We start from the raw sequence: 17,273 nt of genomic DNA on the forward strand, positions 1-17,273 counted from the left end.
TACACCTCCCACAGAGGACAGCCTTTCGTCGCCTCTGGGCAGCCTGGCACACATGAGCGATTACATGCTGCAGTGTCTCCACAACGACCGCCGAGTTGCCCACATTCTAACTTGTGCTGATTACTGGGTGGCCACGCTGCTGGATCCCCGTTACAAGGACAACGTACCGTCCTTAATTCACTCACTGGAGCGCGATCGCAAGATGCGCGAGTACAAGCGCACGCTGGTAGACGCGATGCTGCTGGCATTCCCATCTGACAGCGGGGCCACAGTGGAAGCACAAGGCAGAGGAGGAGGAGGAGGAGGTCGCCAACTCAACCAGGGCACCGCCAGCACCTCAGAAGGCAGGGTTAGCATGGCCGAAATGTGGAAAAGCTTTGTCAGCACGCCACAACAAACAGCAGCACCAGCAGCTCAGATGGAACGTCTTAGCAGGAGGCAGCATTTTACCAACATGGTGGAGCAGTATGTGTGCACACGCCTACATGTAGTGAATGAGGGGTCTGCCCCCTTCAACTTCTGGGTCTCCAAATTGGGCACATGGCCTGAGCTTGCCCTTTACGCCTTGGAGGTGCTGGCGTGCCCTGCAGCCAGTGTATTATCTGAACGGGTATTTAGCACGGCTGGGGGTGTTATAACAGACAAGCGCAGCCGCCTGTCCAGAGACAATGTGGACAAGCTCACGTTCATTAAAATGAACCAGGCATGGATCCCACGGGACTTTTCCGTACCTTGTGCAGAATAGCAATGGATACCGACCTTACCCAGCCATTGTTCCATTTTTGCTCTTTCTCACTCTTTTGGGGTGTACCCTCATTTAAAATTTGTGAAAAGAAGCAGTGTTGGCTACCTCGTCCTCCTCCTCAGGGCCAGATTAACGTAGGGGCTATTGGAGCTGCAGCTCCATGCAGGCCCCTACCTTTTATATAGGCCCCGGGTTGGCCATATTCACTGTGACCGCTCTTCTGTCACTTGTAAACACAGAAGTCTGGCTTCTATGCTCGCTTCCCCAGGCAGCACCCTCAGAACCTCCCCACACAGCGCGAAGGCCGGACAAGGAGGGACAGTTGCCGATGCATGGATGTGTTTATGGGCTTCAGAGACAGCATCCCATGTTGAAATAGGCATGCATGGCTGCACCCTTCCTCCTCTGGGTGCATGCCAAGGCACGGCCCTTAAGGCCCTTCAAAATCCTCAGCACCAAGACCATGATGCTCTTAATCCGGCCCTGGTCCTCCTCCACCACCGCTTCCACCTACACCGCCCATAGGTGTGCGCAGCCTATTGCATTAGGGTGTGCACCCCAAAGTTGAAATACACATGCATGTGTTTGCCTACATGTACATGGCCCCGATACATTACTCTCCCTGCTGGCAAAGAGAAATAGAGCAGAGCAGGTGCGAGGGAGATCTTTCCCATCTCCTCACTGGCAAACAGAGCGATAATGCTATGTGCCCTAGGTGATTAGGGTGTGCCCAGGTACACCAGGCACACCCTGTGCGCACGCCTATGAGACCGCCACATCCACCACCACCTCAACCTCCCTCCTACTCCATATGGGCCTCGTCCTTCAGAGATGAAGAACATTGTTTTATTTTTCTGTTTTTTTTTTTGTTGTTTTAAGTTATTTCCCTATCCACATTTGTTTGCAGAGCACTTGCCATGCTCTTAACTACGTTTTGCTGCCATTTGCAGCACTCTAGCCCTTTCCATTGGTGTTTTAGAGCCATTTTAGTGCCTTAAAGTTCGGGTCCCCATTGACTTCAATGGGGTTCGGTGTCCTGGAAAAGTTCGGTAAAAGTCCGGGACACGGACCCGGACTTTTTTTTAAAGTTCGGCCGAACCCGTCGAACACGGACATCTAGGTGTCCGCTCAACCCTACTCAGCATGCCTCTTACTAAATACCTTAAACTTTCTACTTTCCCAAAAAGGGTAATTTGGGGGATATTTGTACTGTCCTAGTACTTTCAGGCCTCAGAAAATGAGCCATCAGTACATCAGGACAGATCGATTTTCAGATATACTGTATACTACAGGTGTCAAAAACAAGGCCCGCCAGGCAATTTCATGTGGCCCTCGCACCCAGTGCTTTTTTCAGCTGGAACATGGAACATGGTGGAACTCCGTTCTGCCACTTCCAACTCTTGCAGATCCTTGCCTACCCTGCTTGCACTCACAGCAGGGCACAGCAGTGCTGACCAATGATCTCTATTCAAGTGAGAGAGGGAGAGAGAGACACAGAGGCACCTACACTGCCGGGAGTACTAGAGCCAAGCAGATGAGATGTAAGGAAGCTTTTTGGGGGGTAGGCACTCTGTACTCCGCACACTCCTGAACTCTGCACACCGCAAACTTCTTATCTCTGCACTCTGTACATAGCGCACCCATAAACCCTGCACTCTGTATGTCATAAACTCCTCAACCCTGCAGTCTGTAGATAGCACACCCCTTAACTCTGCAATCTGTATGTAGCACACTCATGAACTCTACACTCTGTACACTGCATACTTCTAAGTATCTAAGTAGATGCATAGTCTAAAGCCTCGTACACACGCACCGATTGTTGGCCGACCGATCGGCTGACTTTTGTCCAGTGTTGTTGTGTTAGTTGAAATGTGCTCTAAACTGCACACAAATTTTTTCGGCCAACAAAAACCAACTTCAGAAGTGAAGTCACGTGATGGTTTACCTTCCGTGTGTTTTTTCTTCTCTGAGCATGCCCAGTCTTGCTCATCTGATTTTTGTCTGCCGAAATCTGTACAACAAAAATTTTATAGCATGCACACCAGATTTTGTTCGGCCGAAAAATCGCAGTTGGTCATACTAACAAGCCGACAATTGGCCGATCGGACGTTGGCCGAAAATTTACGGCCAACAATCGGTGCGTGAGTACAAGGCTTTATGGATACAAACGGCCCTTTGAGGACAACCCTAATGCTGATGCTGCCCACAATGAAATTAAGTTTGACACCCCTGCTTTATACCATAGTTTGTGGACTCTATAACTTTCCTTCAAACTAAATAATATACACTAATTTGGTTAATTTTTTCACCAAAATAATGTAGCAGAATACATTTTGGCATACATCTATGAAGTAAGATTTATCTGCAAAATGTTTTAACAGGAAAAAAAAAATTGAAAAATGAAGAAAAAAAAAAAACCCAGTGGTGATTAAAACTCACCAAAAGAAAGCTCAATTTGTGTGAAAAAAGGACAAAAATTTAATATGGGTACAGTGTAAGGTGCGACAGCGCTGAAAGCTGAAAATTGGCTTGGGCAGGAGGGGAGTAAAAGTGCCCGGTATTGAAGTGGTTAATCACAGCTCGGGGAACGCATAACATACTATGTTTGACTTGAGTGACAGCTCTAAGTCAGCTGGGGTTTCTGACATTGCATCCAAAATGGCAGTATCCAGCAGCAGTCTCAGGGCATTTGGATGTCTACACAAGGGAGGTCTTTGCAAGTGAATAAAATGCATAAAATAGGTAAATGTGCATTCAATTTTATGGGAAGACTGTTGTTAAATTATATGGTCTGGCAACATAATCTCTTTAATATAGTTGCCAACATGTGAAAAAAAAAATCCAGGGAAACTCAGCTACTAAGTGTGTCAGCTTGGAATGCTTTACATGGTCTTCAAATGACCACAAAAAGATAAATGCCCAACTGTGTTTTTATATTGCTTTTAAAAGAAGCTCCCCTACCAAAATGGATTTCAAAACTTAAAAAAATATCAATAATGGTCAAAAGGATCAAAGCCAAAAAAAGGAAAATTTCAAAGGTCAAATTATCAAACTTGAAGCTGTCTCAAGAAAAAAAAAAAAATGAGGGACAGTCTACAATTATTTGTCATTGATGGAAAAATCTTCCAGCTCTGTTTATAATCCACAGCTAAACACATTAGATGACCTACATACAGAATTACACCTGGCATTCTGTGTCAGGTAATAATGTACCGGATAAAACGTGCTGCATTACCTTTAGTAAGGAGAGAGAAAATAACCAAGATAATACATTATGGGGGCATTTATATATTTTAGGAAAATACTGATAGCAGCTGTTTTACCAATTTATGAAGCATCTTTGCAATTTCTAACGTCAATTTGCTAGGTTTTACCAAAGGTGAACATAATCCAGGAAAATTCAGTACAACATAAACTTTTTACCTTTTCTTCTAAAAAGCATGTCAAAAAGCTATGCCATTCTATACCTGGAGAAATTCTCCTTTGATTTTGTTCCATTTCATTGGATTTTCCTGTTTTTACAAGTCTGTTTTCTTGTTAAAATTTTACATTTCACATTGCAACTTTAAGTGGCAGTGTTTTGGAGCAAAACCTTCATACCAGTGAGTAAAAATCAGAATTGTGTCACATTAAATGGCCTGATACCTAAATGATGTGCTTGTGATAAGCCCTGGAAAATAAATAGGGAAATGAAAATGTTTGATCTGTATAACATTACGATTTTTCTTACATGAGCAATACCTAATTGCTTTGCATGACAGCTTTATTGTTTCATTCTTGATCCTGAAATGGAAAGTAAATATATTTTTTTCTATAGGATATATAGCACTCCTTCATAATAGCCACATTTATTTTTCAATCATTTTATTGAATTTTCCAGAATATATTAACATTGCCAATATAGAAAACCAGTGTGGTTACTGTACATTCTTCAACATTCTCATTAATTATTAGCAACAGTAAGGTAATGGAAATCAGCTCACAAAAATATTGCATAATCTGTGTGTCTCCACAGTTGTTATATGTAAGTCAGTTGATTATCAATGGACTAATAGTCACCTTTAAAACTGGTAGTACGAGGCCTATATTGCTTTGTTAATAACAACTGCTTAAAAGAAAGGTTTATCTTTATCTAAGCCAGCGTTTCTCAACCTTTTCTTCATGGCACCCTAAAAAAGTATTCCAAATATCAAGATACCCCAGTCTCAAATATAAAAAAGGTAAATACTCCTTATCAACCAGAACTCTTAACCTAGGACAATGCATACAGCTGTCTTGATTAAATTAAGTTAGATTCACATCAGAGCCCCCCTTTACACCAGAGTCCCCACTTCCCAGAGAGAGGCCCCAATCACATCGGTTTCCCCTATACAGGAGAGCCCCCATCACATCAGAGTTATCCCTGTACATTCGAGGCCCCTACACATAAATACTCCCATCACAATAGAGTCTGCCTATCACATCAGAACCTCCCCTTCCTGTCAGAGTCACTGCTTCACACCAGAGACCCCCCAACAAATCAGAGTTCCATTATACATGAGAACCCTCCATCATATCAGAGTTGCCCCTATACATGAGTTCCCCGATCACAACAGAATCCCCCATTACATCAAAGCCTCCCTATCACATCAGAGTCCACTATCACAACAGAGCCCCTCAATCACGGATTTCCCGATTACAGAACCTTCCCCTCCAATCACTTCATATCAGAGCCCTACCTTTCAACTTCAGCAGCATGGCAGAGGTGGAGGAGGTCTATAGGAGGTGTAATTTCAACTTTTCCTGAATGCTGGGGGAAATCCTCCAAGCCTCTTGCCTGGGATCAGAGTCATGTATTGCCATTGTGCGGGCAAGATGGATGCCATCACCATAGCGAAAAATGACCCCATGCATACTGGCTATAGAGCATCATTGGTCACTATGGTGTTGGGAGCAAGGCAGCTGGATCCATGACAAACTGTGTTCCATGCTCAATAAAATAAATAAAATAGGTCTCCACTTCACGCTCAAAAAGTAAAAGCTAACACATTCGAAACTCTGAAAAATAGCAGCCGTATATAAAAACCCTTGAATGATGATAACTATATAAAGCTATCCCTTATTTTATACAGCACTATATAACCAAATAGAATATGTAAAAAATCTGTCACTCTATTAAAAAATAAATATGTGTACTCCAAAACTTCAATAATGAAACACAATAACATAAAAAAATTCTATATAAAAAAAAATCTGAATCCCCCAATGGTAACACACTCAAATACATGGTATCATTATAAATACTCAGTGTCCATTTAATACAACAAAGTGTCCATTTAGCATAAACAAAGCCCACATCCACATTTACCTCTATGTGAGCAAACTCAGAGTGACTTCTTGTTTTTTATTTCTTGCTATCACCACCATAACCAGAATATACAAGTGCAGCCCACCATCAAAATACGGACATGCACTGACCAGCTAGGAATGCCCAAATTGGGGTAAGTTGGGTTCAAACAGCATGAGATCTCATATGGATGGATTGATTGATTGAAGCCACACCACATTTTCCCATTCAATCTTCACTCTAGGTCTCTCCCAACGTCACCTCATTACCAAGCATACAAGGATTTCCCAAGAGATAATAAAACCTCACAGCATAAAACCGTCAAAAGCTTACTACTTTTATTAAAATTTGCACTCACATAAAACCAAGCAAAATGACCAGAATACAGATAGCAGTGCAACAGACTTATCCGATCTTGGCAGCTGTCAGAAAGTGTACACAATGTAAGCAGCCGCTCTCACACTTCTGACTAATCCACACTGTTCATCTCCTCTGGCATGCTACAAATAAGGAACGCATTTTGTTGGTATACAACATTCTCAAAGGGTTTAATATATGACTAGGGCCAAGCAGTGAAGGCCACCCAGATCCCAGCACCTGCCTGGTGCCCCACATATAGTATAAATATATTGCTCACTCCTAGAAGGCCCTTTACAGCTGCAAAGTCTGTACAGATATTATGTTAACCTCTGATACTAATCCCTTCCCCATTCCAGCTGTTTTCTTACCTCTGTATTACATCAGCAGCCTTCTCCAGTGTTTTCCTCCTATGCTAAGAAGTCCTTTTCGGCACTACCTGTGCCTTTGCGAGCCTCCACACATCCAAATAATTTAAATAGGGCCCTACACTGAAAGTCCACAGTCCCAGTATGCAGCTGTAGGAAGGGACCAAGAGAACAAGCACTGCGCAAATTTTTGGTGCTATAAAAATCCTGTATTACAATTAAAATAATAATAATAACAACAAGTATGCCACTTTGGCTTCTTAGATATGATTAGCCAGTACTATTTCCAGGTGCACTAATATGAACCCTCTACTCCCGGAGGGGGTCAATGTATCAAAAATGTGTGTCCTTTTAAATCAAAGTATAAGCACCATCATCTTCTGCCCCTTCTATGGAAGATTCATAGGCTTACTTTACTTACAATTTTCCAGTTATTGGCGACAACACAAAGTAAAGTCCAGTCCAATGGTTCCTTCCTTATACTGAGTAACAAGAGAAATTCAGACATCTTTAGTATAACCACTGTCCAACACAGAACATGATCAGCCACATATTTCCATTCATAATATAGGTGATATTTCCCACTTGCCCTGTCATGGGGGTGCATCACAACTACTGCCTCCCTGGCTAAACCCAAAGAGAATGAGGTAGATATTCAGGGTGATCCCCAGCTGGGGAAAGCCCTCTTTCCAAGTTACCTGCATCTGGCACAGAGACAAAATCCTCCGACCCCCCACTTCACAGCCTCATATATACCTTCCTCTAGGAAAATGGGAGCTCTCTAGTGACCACACAAGGAATTGCAACATGGCCACTTCCTACACAGCCCCATTCAAGTTTATGGGGACTTAAAATGGGGCTGGCTAAGTGGCTAGCACCGGAAATAATTTATTTGCAGAGGAAGTAGACAATGTATCAGGCCACAGCTGTGACACAGAGGTGAGTAAGCAGCTAGGATGTGGTTGGTTAGTGCAGTTTCGCCCAAGATAGCAAAAGGATTGTGTGTGTGCATGTGCATGTGTGTGTGTGTTTCTGTAAGTTTTTGTAAAGCTAAACCTGTATTTTAAACACTGGTGGCTGACTATGGTCTATAATGCACCACTATATATTCCTTTACCTTGGTGGTCAGTGGCGGCATCACTTACTTGCAGCTATAAGTTCAAAATAAAATTGACAATTACAACATCAGCCATTTGCAGTATGTTAAACATTACATGTTATACATGGATTCATTTATTCGCCCTATCTTTTTCTGTTGTTTTTCTTGCTCTCTTTACTTCATGTGTTTATGTATAAATAAAGAATGCAAAAAAAAAAATAAAGAGACATACAGTACAAGGTTTTAGACTAAACCATAAGTGCTCTATAGCAGTATCTTGGGTGGATGTGATGATATTTTTAATTTGACAATAGAATATGAAATGAATTTCTTATAAAACAGTTTTCAGATTAATATCTGCACCATATGGGGTTACTAGGTGTAACTATTGGTATATACACTTGTTGGCAATACATAGCTGTTCCCTACCCACTTATACTATGAGGCAATAGAACAGACAGAAAAAACACAGTTTCCCAGGAAACTACATAACAGTGTGAAATGCATGAAGCAATATTAAAGGACAAAAGGAAGATGTATTGCATAATTACCAATGATTTTTTTTTTCTTATCTAAACTGACTATTTTCTGACTCATTTTCATGGTGAATCTTCCCGCTAGCAGTTCCAGGAAGTCAGTACATTACACAACCGATATATATTATAAATGTTGCTAGGTGTTTATTTTGTTTTTTAATGTATCCATCACAACAGTGCTATTAAAGCGGAGTTCCACCCTCGGAAAGTTTTTTTTAATAAAAATACCCCCGGGACAGTCAGGGCTAGTGCATTCCACAATGGATAGCCTCTGAACTGTCCCGGGTCCCACTTACCTTTTAGAAGAAATACTTACCTTGAAAATGTCTTGTCCAGCGCTGCCATCTCAGGTGTGGGCAGCTGAAGCCAGCGCGTCCTCTTCTGGGTCCTCTTCTGTGTCCTCTTCGCCCCGGAATCAATGCGCCTGCACCGGCCCCGCTCGTCATGTCCAGTGCAGGCACGTCATTCCTGCACAGCTTCTGGGCATGCCCAGAAGCTGTTTAGCAGTGAATGACGTGCCTGCACCGGAACTGACAAGCGGGGGCCGGTGCAGGCGCATTGATTCCTGGGAGGGATGACGCTCAGCTCCCAGGAATCAGTGCGAGTAGGAAGTGACGGCGCGGGCCACGGCCGAAGAGAGAGGAAGAGGAAGTAAGGTGAGTATATTTTCTTCTAAAACAAGGTAAGTAAAGAAAAAAAAATCCATTTATTTTTCAGGTGAAAGAGAGCAAGCAGATGGGGAAAAATGACTTTTAAGGCTGGAACTCCACTTTAAGATATTCACTGGCCTTTTGGGTATGTCCTCACTTGCAACACATTGAAAATAATGTGCTACAAATGAAATGATTTTCACAAATGTTTTCAGACTCAACATGTGAGAGTTAAATCACGTGTTAACATTTACCTAGTGCTCTCAGCTGCAGTTGAATTGAAATCAATGTATCACATAAGTTTCTGTCAACAAGAAGTTATATCTTTTGTTAACAATCAATTCAAATAATATACGTAGCTGTAGCCTATTGCTAGGACTCCACAGGCAATTTGTTTTTCTTCTTGCTCAACTCTGGGTTCCAAGTTTCAGGCTCTCTCTCTTAGTGATCACCCATCCCACAGAGGCCCCCCTATGTATTTTTTTTTTTTTTAAATACCTTCCTTTATGTGATACTCCTGATCCGCGCTGACACTACAGTTACGTCAAGAGGGGGAAAGGAGGGGGGCCCTGTCGGGTAAGCTGTATGAGGCCCAATGATTTCTAAAGGTGGCCTTGTATATCGCTATCACCGTAATCCTGAAGGATGAAATACAGGTCCACTTTATATCAAACTTGTGGGTTATCAGATCGAAAAAGATTTGGCTGTTTTATACCCTAGTCCACCTGGTATGATTACTGTGAATGTGTGTCATCTTCCAGCTGTGTTTATTAGTCACTCATTGACCATGGTGCGTATTCGTGATAGGATTACGTTCAGTAGGACTGTTATCAGACATTACTGATATTTTCTGTCTCCACTATCAGCATATACAAATTATTTCCACCCTGTTCCATTACATGTAGATATAAACATAATTGTTATATATTTTAGCTTTTTAAAAGAGTCAATCAGTGCACATGATCTGACCCGGGGGAATTCTGACAAGAGGACACAACAGGGTGAGATGAAGGATACCTCATCACTGTCCAATCACAGGCCTGAGGTAGGTTGTAATTCAGTCCCAAGAAAAGTAATGCACTATCCATTAGGCCGCTGTCTTATCTCAACAGTTGTTAAGTAGGATGGTAAAACAGAATATAGAGGCTAAACTAAACTGCCTAGTGGTTAGTCTAATCTACAAATTTCTACATTGGTAATGGGAGAGCAAGTGCAGAAAAAGAAAGCACCACAGCCAAAACCCAGAACATGTGCTCATTAAAAATACACTATATTTTCACTTTAAGGGTGATTACATGCATACACCAGATTCCATCAGCAAGAAACACGATTTTTGAAGATGGAATCACAGGTGTATGCGAACAGCAGCGGCCTCTTAGCCTGTGCAGAACAATGACAGGCTGAGAGGAGCCATCACTGTTTGCAGGCAGCAACTGTTCAGGTATACCTGTCATCGCCCGTATGAAGGAGACCTAAAGGTTCTTGTAAAAGAAAAATGAATGAAATGAAAAGATCACATTAGCCACTAGTTTGCCCAGTACATTTTTGCTTCTTAAATAGCAAATAAGTGATTATCAGAGTATTAATTAGTAGAAGTTACATTCATGGCCATCATTCGTGATGTATACAGTAGAAAAAATTGGAGAAAAAGTCAAACTCTGCAGGCCCAAAAGAGGAGTAGCCATTCAAAATTTGTTAAAACATTTATATTTATTTAGGTATAAAATATTAAAAGAACATTGATGTCAAAATGAACATCTATAATAAAATAATCGAGTACAACAGCCACAATAAGCAGTTTACTGCAAAGAATTATGTAGCAAAAGAATGAGCACTGACCTGTAGGGCCTCACGTGCTGACATGTTTCGCCACTGCTTAATCAGGGCCTATGAAGACCAAACAGTATTCATCTATGAAGGAAAAAAATGCAATTTATAATCATATTTAGAAATGCATGTGATCTAATTACATTGTTTATATAACATAGTACAATCCATTGCAGCCATATGTGAGCGTGCGAGACCCACGTTGATGATTAGACACATACGCATACTAATAGAGTTTTGCCGTTTGGTAATATGAGGGATGATCCCACCAAGATCCACGGGCAAAACAAGCATCTCCCACATTTGAATTGTTCAAGATTTTCATTGTTGTTCATATTCGGTCTACTATAATGGCTGCGGACCATCCGGTCCCTAAACAAAGTGGATCATCCAGTAAGTTCCCCTAGTATTTACTGGGAATTGGGTTACTTGTTTTTTTTGCAATATGTTCCTAATTTGCATATGTTGATTTTAAAATGTGGTAAACAATCTCGTTTTTTCATTTTCACCCCTAGTATTTTGTTTTGTGTCCTTATTAAAGAGTAATTTGTGTCAAGATTTAATCTCGCTTTGTTAAAGGTTTTTTGTAGTATGGTTTTAGTGTAACCTCTAGTCAGCAGGCTGTTGCATAATTTAATAGCTTCAGTTATAAACATATCATCGGAAGAGCAATTGCGCCTTAACCTTAAGTGTTGTGAATTTGGAAAACCAGGGCTTTTTTTTCTCTGAAAATAGGTGCAGGAACTTAACCACGATCCCCCAAACCCAAGGAGTGCCCTGGGTACCAAGTGCAGAGTTTGGCGTGGTGTACACACAGAGTGCAGAAGGGGAACGCTATGTGCAGAGATTGGGGTTGCGTTATGTACAGTGTAGGGTTGCGTTATGTATAGTGTAGAGTACATAAAAGTGCATATAGAGTGCAGAGTTCAGCCTTCTTCCACACATGCTTACCCCTGCATTCCCCATCCCTATCCCCATCTCACTTTCACCCCTCTTCAGCTCTGACCTCTGATTGCCAACCCCCCCCCCCCCCGTCCTCCACTGCCCCCATCTTCTCCCCTCCTTTAAAGCTCCACCATCTTCCATATGTCTTACTTTTATTCCTTTATTAAGCTGGATGATCTCTGCCTCTCTCACTTGCAGGGAGATCATCCAGTAGGGGTGTAGACATCCACGCTATGCCTGAGCACCTGCATATCCCTTGTGCCCATCCTACACTCAGCAGTAAGCCACTTAGGAGATCAGATCTGTGGGAGCCATTGGAAGACAAGCTGTCACTTGTAAACACTGAAGCCATTCTTTTGTGTTTAGCAGGGAGCAGAGGGCCTGAGCCAGAGTTGCCCTGTGGAAAACTCTTAATAAGTGGATGTGGATGTGCACTCTCGACGTGTAATATAGTATTTTCTGCCATAGGTTTTTTTATAGAGAGAAGTACCAATAGACCCATCTTTTTGCAAAACCAGGGTTGTGTCTATAAAATCTATTTGTTTCTTACTGTATGACTTGATAAATTTCAGGTTAAACGAGTTATCTTCAAGTTTGTGGAAGAACTCCTGAAAGTCATGGATCGAACCAGACCACAAAATGAGGACATCATCGTTGTGGCTGTTGTGCTCGATTATTTTATTTTTTTTTTTATTATAGATGTTCATGTTGACATCAATGATCTTTTAATATTTGAAACGTAAATTAATAGAAATGTTTTAACACATTTTGATTAGTTAAGCCCCGTACACACGTACTGATCGTCGGCCGAACGATCGGCCATCTTTTGTCCAGGGCTGTCGTGTCTGTTGAAAACTGCAAAAGACTGCACACGAATTTTGTCAGCCAACAACAGCCGACTGCAGAAGTGATGTCATGTGATGGTTAACTTTCCTTGTCTTTTTTCTTTTCTGAGCATGCCCAGTCTTGCTAATTTGCTGTTTGTCGGCCGAAATCTGTACTGACTGGCGAACAATCGGCCGTTCTGGTGTTGGCCAACAAAAATTTTAATGCCTGCACGACAGATTCTGTTCGGCCGAAAATGCGCTGTCGGCTGTCAGCTGTCAGAAGCATCATACTAACAAGCCTACAATCGGCAGATCGGTCGTCGGCTGAATATTTACCGCCGAATATTTACGGCCGACAATCGGTACGTGTGTACGGGGCTTTGCTCCTCTTTTGGGCCTGCACAGGCTGACTTTTTCTCCAGTTTTTTTTTCAGAGTATTCTCACTATAGTGTCTGGCTAACCTCCCTGGATGTAACAAGGGCCACCTGGTCAAATTAACTATCTGATTTTGGTTGAACACAATATATTTCCATTTGCATTCCAATATCGGACTCCCAACCTCTAACTTTCGTGACAATGCTTAATATAATGCCCTTAGGTGTGGGTAACAAAATCACTATAAAATTTGAAATAGGCGTGTTTCCATTTTCTGAGATTGTCACACATATTTTTTTCTGGAAATCTGCACCAACCATTAGCTGTGTTTTTTCAGTAACTATTTGTTTGAACACTGGAGAAAAAGGGAAAGGAAGAGAAAATAGATTAATTAGCCCACTACCAAGAAAATAACATGTGGCACCCTCCTAGGTAGGTGCTAGTGAGAGAGTATAGATTTTGGCTCTGTCTGCCTATCAGTGGAGCAACAGGCAAATCTATATTGCATTCTGCCTGCCAGAGAGCAGGATCTGTGAGTTAGGTCTGCTCATAGTGCCCAGTGTGGGATTCATCTGGTCTAGGGAGTGTTTCACACTGGTCCAATAGGGAGGCATATTGGACAGTGGAGGAAATCTGACCAATGCAAAGCAAAAAAAGAAAAGGAACAAGGGCGCCAAGTCACAAAGGTGAATGAACAAATTAAAATTTTAATGTAGCAACTTACATGTTAAAAACAGGCATTCCAGAGGACAGCCATATGATGGAAAAGGACTTCTTCACAGTTGAGGTTCATGCATTTATGACTGCCCTGTATTCACTTCAATTGTCTTATATTATTTTAATTTATTTTCATTTATATTCCTCCATATTCATTTTATTTTTTATTTGAATTTACAATTTTTATCCACATCTGTGGTACCACCGTTCATGCGGTTCCTTTCATTGTGGTACAGTGAGCGCTGACTCACTGATTTAGGTCAGTATTTTTGTTGAAATCTGACCAATGGGTACTGATGGTCTCAGTGCATGTGGATGTGGTATAAAAGCCAGGAGCACATGTGTTGCGGGGTCTTTGGCTGGTGAACAGAGTCCTGGAGGGAGGGTGGCGGCTGCCTCCCCCGTTGTAGCAGTGCCACGCAGTCACAGGCAGTCAGCCAGGGGACCAGAAGGAAGGAGCTGAACCCAGAGGTCCATGAGAGCTAACTGAAGGGGTAGAGACACTGGACACCCTAGAAAAAATCATATCCTAAGTACAGGGGATCGTGTCTAGGGGCCTCACCTGAGGGGGGCCACCCCGGTGTAGGATAGTCAGAAGACGGGTGTCAGAAGGTGGAGTGAAAGACTTAATCCTAAATTCATCTAAGTGGCAAGGTGAATCTGCAGCCTGGCTGTCCTCATCTGTGAATAGTTCAAGTTGGGGTATCCCACTCTTCTCTTCTCTTCTCCCATCCCCAATTTAAATAAAACCACAAAAACAACTACATCCCCTAGACTGTTCATTGACTGAGCCAGAGAGTAAAGAGTTAAATTGTGCATGCTGCAGTTGCTATCAGTAACCCAGGGGGATCCCAAGGTGAACAATCCAGCAGTCCTCAAGGGGGCAGTGCTACATTTAGTTGCGTCGTCCAGGATTCGCCTCTGGGTTATTGTAACGGTTGCTAACGGCAACAGCTGGAAAATCTTGCAAAGTAATGTCATGCTTTCTCAAGAAATGTACTGGAGTGCCAGCGGAAAGAGTGATGTCTGCTCTACAGGGATTAGGGAGAGTGGGATGATAAGTCAAGTTTGCAATGATGGACTTTCGTCAGAGAAACAGCCTGTCTGTACAAGTAAAATGCAGGAGAGTTGATGAAGAGGAGATGAACTGTATTGTACAAAAGGACTGTGTCTGCTTTACAGTAATCGGTGCAAGTGTGGATGAAGAAAGTAGTGACCCGGGACACAGGGATTGGTGTGTCGGGGGTCATTGGTGTGTCGGGGGTCATGATGAAATTGCATTGAGAGGAAGCAACATTACAGCACAAGCACTACTAAGCAGACAGCACAGCCTGCATGCACTATGAAGAAAAGTGTTGACCGTGCAATTTATGACAGCGGAACAATTTGATTAAATAGTGTGGAGAGTGATTTCTGTGCATATACTGCAAAGAAAAGTGTTGATCTAAAAGTGCAATTTATGACAGCGGGACTGTTTTCTGAAACAGTATGGGAAGTCATGTCTGTACATGTGCTGTGGAGAAAAGTGTCGACCGTGCAATGCCTGGCAGCGGGACAATTTTCATAAACAGTGTGGGAGGTCAGTTGGCTTGGCGAGATGGAAGTGTAGCTGAGGCCCAAGTACAGACAAAGATGGCGGATGTGTGTGGATTGAGGAACACAATCTGCTAGGCAGTGATCTTCATGCTGGCTGAGCAGAAGAGCAGCAGTGAAGAGGTTACTGCACCGCGCGGGAAAGCACGCACTGAAGAGATCTGCCTAACAGGAGGAGCCACCCCCAGAGAGTCAGCTAGCCTGGAGTTTTGGGCGGGGTTGGTGCCCACAGACTGCCATTGCGAATGGAGAAAAAGAGATGAAAAATCACTTCCGCCTTCGGGTGTAGCTGAGGAGCAGAAATGTGTGTGGAGGAGCATGATGGCAGATGCCGGAGTGAGCCAGAGCGCTTGGGCTATCCCACATGTTGGTGGAGAAAATGTGAAACTCATAGAATCACTTGAATCAGACCTGTGGGACACCGAAGTTCGGAAGGTGCGCAGTGGAAGACTAGCGCTGTGCAGCGGGAAGGACAAGGAGCATCTCGGGCTGGTATGTAGCTGGTTGTAACGCTCCTGCGTTTCATGTATGGTGTGGATTTTTAGCTGCAGAAATATTCCACTTCAGTAGTCATGTAAGAGAAATGCTGAGATACCATTCCCAACCCTCAATGACTCATCATGTGTGGAAGGTCTTAATTCAGCCAGTAAATACACACACTCTACAAGATGGTTCCTAGAGTGACTTTATGTATATAGTAACACAGTGATGTTAGACTGAAGAGACAGGTTGGGTGGAGATGGTAGATGACAGACACTTGAAGGAAAGATAGTAGCAGATGGATGCAGATAGGTTTAGCAATCATGTATGGTAGCAGATGACAGAGTAGCAGGTGGACATACAAGAGAGATCAACCCAGTGCAGGAATAGTTAGCAGTAATCTCAAGAGCTAGCAATCTAGACATGCAGATGTGATAACAGTCCTTACTATGCAGAGCTAGATAGTGTAAGCTTTAGTATAAAGTTATAGAGGTCTCCCCTGCGGGGTACTTAACACTAATAGCAATATAGCCATGGGGTGGTTCAAGAAGAGCGGATGATCCAGTAGCGGGATACAGGGATCAGCGCAGCGTGGTTCCGTCAGCGAGGTCTGCTTGCAAGCACGAGAGCTTCAAGCTATGTTAGCATCTAGGTAACAAGGGTGTTTGAACGAACACATGTGAGTGAGAGCCGGCGATCTAAATAGCCATCCAGTCCGGCGCTGAGTGATGACAGCTTCAGTCTTAAAGGTGTATGCGCACCTTTCCAAAAGAGAATGGTGGGGCGCATACACTTATGAAAAGAGTAATTAGGGTACCAAAGGTACCGGAACATTACACTGGTGCTTGAATGTGTCTATGCGGCTGCAGGCCTGGAGTCAGTGTGGACACTGTGGTGATATGCTCATACAGGCGGTGCAGAGTAAGTGTCGGCCCAGGAAGCTGTATGTGAGTTGGGAGACCGGAGTTACTCAGGAGTTGCTGGTGCCCATGAAGATCCCTGTAGGCAGAGGTAGGGGAGTGCTGAGGGCGCTGCTGGAGCCGGGGCCAGTAGTGCAGACCTACACTGCCATATGTCAGACCAGGGAGACTCACACCTCCGAGGTAAAGTGTACCCAGGTGGTACAGGCCAAGTCGCGGCCAAGGGCCAGTCACACCTGTACGAGCAGAGTCCACAGCTTCTATCAAAGCAGAGGGGAACCAATGGGCTGCACAGAGAGAGGGTCCCAATGTGTTGAGTGAAGGGGAGGCTGGAGCTATTGACACAGGGTCCCCCAGCTTTCAGCATCGGTTTGGATCCTTGGAGGAGGGGATAGATGTCTGGAAGTCTGAGGAAGAGACAGAGTGGGACTCGGGAGCAGATGAGAGGGACAGCTCTACAAGTCCCAGTTTTCCTGATGAGGAGACAAGGGATGCAATGGTACGCAT

Source organism: Pelophylax lessonae (genome assembly GCF_965119305.1).
Source record: "Pelophylax lessonae genome assembly, chromosome: 3".
NCBI classification, from domain to species: Eukaryota; Metazoa; Chordata; class Amphibia; order Anura; family Ranidae; genus Pelophylax; species Pelophylax lessonae.